A 6,000-nucleotide genomic window follows, 5' to 3' on the forward strand; every position below is an offset into this window, starting at 1 on the left:
TGAATTCATGAGTGTCCAAACGCATTAGAAACATGTGAAACACCCTTGATATTCTTTTTAAAAGTTTCTAATTCACGACCACGTCGGGTTACGACAACTTAATCGGGTACGACCATAAGCTCCGTTTAACGTCGGTATCGGGTAGATTTCCACCGGGCCACAAACTCAAACCCTATATAAGGGTGAGTGGACGTCCGTTTGAATCTTTTCCAATCTTAACACCCTCTCTCTCTCTACTCCCTCTCTAGAACTCAAATTTTGATCCAATATCACCTCTTTCAAGATCCAAACTTGTAAGTAATCTATCCTAGCTTATAGTTTAGCTTGTTTAGCATGCAAATCCATGTTTAAATCATCCAAAAGTATAAAAATCATGTGTTTACGGCCCTAGAACAGCCCCAAACCGTAAACACCCTTAAATGGGGTTTTGGAGCCCCAAAACCCTTCCAAATCACTTCTAGTGCTTAGCTATGACTTAAGGGCTTGCATGAATGGACTTAGAACACCAAAATCTTGTCATTTGGGGAGTAAAGATGAGTTTACGGCCCAAGAACATTCTTGGACCGTAAACACTCATTCTTAGGCCGTAAACACCTTTTAAGGTGTTAAATTGCCCCTTAAACACCTCCTATTGCTTGATATAATGTCTAGAACCAACCACCATCGAAGTAAGGACCCTAAACATCAAGGAAACCATGACCTTAGGAGATTACGGCCGTAAACCCCCCAAGGAATGGTCCCTTGGCCGTAAACTCCTCTAAGGAGGTCAAATGGCGCCCTAACTTCCTTCCATGGCTTGTATATTGGACTAGAATCATGTGTGCTTAACCTAGAACCATCAAAACACAAAAGGAAGTGTCACGTAAGAGTTTACGGCCATAAACTCTATGTTTACAGCCTTAAACTCATGTAAATGGTCTATTTGAAGACTTAGCCACTTCTTATGCCCTAGACTTGAACCTAGCTTATTTCCCCAAGTGTTGTAAGACCTTTAAACATCCAAGAACACACCACCATTTAACTTGCAGAGTTAGTTTTCAAACTAACTGTGAAATTCATTATAAAATGTTATATTTTATATTTCACAGATGATTTTTCACATCATTACTGTTAAAATCATTAATCTTAGAACTTTTGATACGTCCTTGATAACACTCCCCCTAGATACGAGAGTGAAGAACCAATAACATTAATCTTAGAACTTTTGATACGTCCTTGATAACACTCCCCCTAGATACGAGAGTGAAGGACCAATAACATTAATCCTAGAACTTTTGATACGTCCTTGATAACACTCCCCCTAGATACGAGAGTGAAGGACTAATAAAAACTGAATTTTCCATATTATTACTTTTAAATTCATTAATCTTAAGAATGGAGACACGTCCTTTGTAACACTCCTCCTAGATACGAGAGTGCAGGACTACCCCTGTAACCAGAATCTCCTGGAGGGAGAACGTGACTTGAGTGTATAGATCTATACGGGATTGACTACCCCACACCTGGCTGCTAGCTACAGTGGGACCGACTGGTCCACAGGTGACAAAAGTCATAAAATGATATTGGCCCCGTTACGAGCCTTATCTAGTTTATTGTATGGTTATGGAACTCGCAACTTAGATTATGGAAATTTACTTTAGTAATTAATTTATTACCTACTTATTAGTTTTATATACGTATTAAAACTAATGTACTTTTCAAGGATAACCAGACTTTCAGGAAACTTCACTTAAACGCTACAAGTATGGTAGATACTTGTACATTGCATTCCGAATCGATAACCAACCACCAACTTTTAAGGAAAATAAGGGTTTTTCTTGGGATAACTTAACTTCTCTTAACCAGGCTGTTTAACAAATGGATAACTAAACTTCTCTTATAAAAAAATATGAGATTTTCTTGGATAACAAATTTTTCAGAAAACCAAAGGAAACTTGTTCTTTTACCATAAACCAACCGCTTATGAACTCACCAGCTTTATGCTAATATTTTCAAAACTGCTTGTATTCTCAGGTTCTCGTTAGACAGGTATCCCGTGTTCTTTTGGAGAAGACGGAGCATATAGAAGTCTCGTCTTTACTTTTGTTATACTGATGTATCTATAAAACATGTATTGCTTTGCTTTTAAACAAATGTAAATATCCCCATGTAATGTATGGTTGTGTTTACTATGCTTACTATGTACATTGGTTGTGATATTTTACATGACGTCCTCCGCCCCGGAACGTTTCCACCTTCGGTTTCATGGTGTGACAGATTGGTATCAGAGCCCTTGTTTATAGTGAACTAAGTATACTGAACCTTACATGGTATATAACTATAAACACTAAGGGGCTGAAGTGCTCTGAACTAAAAGTATACTTTAAAAATATAAGTATTTTTGCTCCAAGTATACAAGAATACCTAAACGCCAGAAACCGTAACCCTGAGTAGAACAAAACATAAGTAATTGGGTGTTGTGCACTGTGGTTAAACCTGGGCAGTTATGTAGTTGTGTCTAGGGTCAATATAGCCTGATCAACTATATCCATTCGAGACACAGCCAATATGTGCTTGGGAGTGAATGTGGTGTGCAGTAGGCATAAAACTTACCAAATATCCAAACAATGAGTCATCATAGCAGCAAAGCATAAAATACTATGGGAGTATTTTCTAGAGTCAACTTCGTCATAGAAATCCTCATTCAAGTGTTGCTACTCATTTCTTTCCTTAGCGATAGTTTACTTGCTTCGGTAACTCTTTCCTGTTTTATCGCTTAGTAGAACACTTTACCTGCCATAATGAGATATCTCTTGTTTCATATCTCTTGATTCTATCCAGAGGACTTACCATCCTCTCTTTCCTGATCATCTTAGATCAAGATGCCTCCAAGGAAAAGACCCAGCTCAAAGAACAACAATCCTCCTCCACCACCACCTCCCTCTCCATTTGATCCCGCCATGTTCCAAGCAGCTGTTACTGTTGTTGTGGCTACTGCCATGTCTCAAATGAACCCCGGTGGTTCAGGCAGGCCAGGAGGTGGTACTCAGCCTCAAAACCAGGAAGGTAGTCAGGGACACCGGAAGGAGTGTTCCTACAAAGATTTTATGAACGTGAAACCTACACCATTCAATGACACTGGAGGTGTTATTGCTTTGACTTGATGGTTTGAGAAAATCGAGTCTATTTTCGAAATCTGTGCCTGTTCGGAAACTGACAAGGTGAAGTTTGCCGCCTACACTTTCACCGATAAAGCCCTGACTTGGTGGAATGGCCGAGTCAAATCCTTAACCCTGCCTGTAGCCAATGCTATGGGTTGGGAGAGCATGAAGGTACTTGCTGAATACTGCCCGCGGGGCGAAATGCAGAAGCTAGAGCATGAACTCTGGAACCTAAAGATGAAGGGTTCCGATGTCACTGCTTACACCTCCATATTTGAAGACCTGGCGCTTCTTTGTCCGAGAATGGTTACCCCGGAAAGTAAAAATATTGAAAGATTAATCGGGGGGCTGACCCAGCCAACCAAGGGAAATGTTTTGGTTGCGAAGCCAAACACATTCGACAGCGCTAAATGCTTGGCGCAAACTCTGATTGACCATGGTGATGATCTCGAGGAAGTGGCCACCGCTTCTGATCCGGATAAAGGGAGCGGTGAAAATAAGAAGAAATCTTGGAGCAAGCGGAAGAGTCAGAGTTCGCAAGGATCCTCCAAGAAGCAGCAAACTGTAGCAGTCCACGTTGCTACTACTCCTGCTGCTGTTTCTATCGTCGCTTCTACAGCTCAAGCACCTACCAGTAGGTATGCTGGTACCCTCCCTAGGTGCAACAAGTGCAATTATCATCATCTCACTTCTAGCCCATGCCGTGAGGTGCTTTGCAACAACTGTGGCAAGAAAGGTCACCTTGCGCGAAATTGCAAAACACCAACCCAATCAACCAATCAAACTTCCGGCGCAGGTGTCGGTCAGGCCTGCTACGGTTGTGGTGAAGTCGGGCATATCAAGAGAAACTTCCCCAAGGCAACAACAGCTGGCAACACTGGAAGAGTTCTAACTGTGGGGCGAGATGAGGCAGTCGTCGATCCCACCGTTGTCTCGGATACGTTCCTTCTCGACAACTCTTACGCTTGTATCCTTTTCGATTCTAGTGTTGAAAGAAGTTTTGTTAGCCATTCATTCAAACATCTTCTTAAACCTAATCCTCAACCATTAACCGAAACGTTTACAGTCGAGATGGATAACGATGAGAAAGAGAACGCTAACGATATATTCATAGGCTGTACCCTTACCCTGAACGATCATTCTTTCCCCATCGACCTAATGCTAGTTTTCATAAAGAGCTTTGATGTTATTATTGTCATGGATTGGTTGAGTCCCAATCATGCTGATATCCTTTGTTATGAAAAATCCATCCGTCTCAATCTACCCTCGGACCAGACTCTGATGATCTACGGCGATAAACTTAGCTCCAATCTTCGCATCATTTCTTGCATCAAAGCTCAAAAACTTCTGCGAAAGGAGTGTTGCGCATTCCTAGCCCATGTGGTAAACGAGAAACAGGAAGTTAAAGACCTCGAGAGCATCCCCGAAGTCTGCAACTTTCCTGATGTCTTTCCCGAAGAGCTCCCGGGAATTCCTCCCGAACGTCAAGTCGAGTTTCGCATCGACCTAATTCCTGGAGCAAATCCTATAGCCAAATCTCCTTATTGCTTAGCGCCAGCAGAAATGCAGCAGTTATCCAGTCAGCTTAATAAGCTACTGGGCAAAGGGTTCATCAGACCGAGTTCCTCACCCTCGAGAGCCCCGATTTTATTTTTGAAGAAGAAAGATGGATCCTTTCGGATGTGTATAAACTACCGTGAGTTGAACAAGTTGACCGTCAAAAATTGTTATCCTCTTCCTCGAATAGATGACCTTTTCGATCAACTTCAGAGAGCCAGCTATTTCTCGAAGATAGACCTTAGATCAGGGTACCATCAACTTCGAGTTAACGAGAGTGATGTTTCCAAGACAACATTCAGGACTCGATACGGACACTACGAGTTTGTAGTGATGCCCTTCGGTCTAACCAACGCACTGGCAGTGTTCATGGACCTGATGAACCGGGTGTGTCGCCCCTTTCTGGACAAGTTCGTTATCGTGTTCATTGATGACATACTTGTCTACTCCAGAAGCGAAGAAGATCACAAACAACACTTGAGGATAGTGTTGGAAACTCTTAGATCGGAAAAGCTGTACGCGAAATTCTCCAAGTGTGAATTCTGGATTCGGAAGGTAACTTTCCTAGGTCACGTGGTAAGCGAGGAATGTTGGATTAGTGTCTAAGTCCATAACTATTTTGGTATGTACTTGACCCGATGGTGCATGGTCCTTTTGGGTTGCCTTCACCAAAGCAACTTGATAGGATGAATTATGGAGAGAAAGGATTAAATATGATTTATTAATATATTATGGGAATAATATATTAAAGGATAAATCATATTGTTTAATTAATATTAGTCAATAATTAATTGGTAATTAGTTTTGTGACTAAAAGAGATTAATTAAACTTAAGGGACTGGAATTGTAATTATAAGATAATTTCAATTTGGGCCATGGATTGCCTTGTATTAAGGGGTGGACGAATTCTATGGGGAAACCCATAAGGAAATCGTCCAAGGCCTTAATTAAAGGAGTCTATGGGTTGCTTAGGGCTTAAGCATCCAAATTAGGGTTTCCTTGTTAGATAACCCTAATAGCCTCACTATATATAGACCCCTAAAGGACCAAAAATGTGGACAAGACTTCTCTAGGGTTTGTAGACGTTTTGGGCAGCCTCCATCCTCTCTCCTCTTCATCCTCTTGCTTATGGTGTTTGTGAACCATTAGAGGAGTGACAATTGTGACTCTAAGCTTTCTAAAGTCAACACAAGGAGATTTGGGATTGTTATTGCTACATAACAATCAAGGTAACATCTTAAACCTATTCTCATGTTAATATGATTACTTGAATGTTAGAATTAGGGTTTATAGTCTTGGATAA

Source organism: Lactuca serriola, chromosome 2, assembly GCF_051521515.1.
Source record: "Lactuca serriola cultivar US96UC23 chromosome 2, Lser_US96UC23_V15, whole genome shotgun sequence".
NCBI lineage: Eukaryota > Viridiplantae > Streptophyta > Magnoliopsida > Asterales > Asteraceae > Lactuca > Lactuca serriola.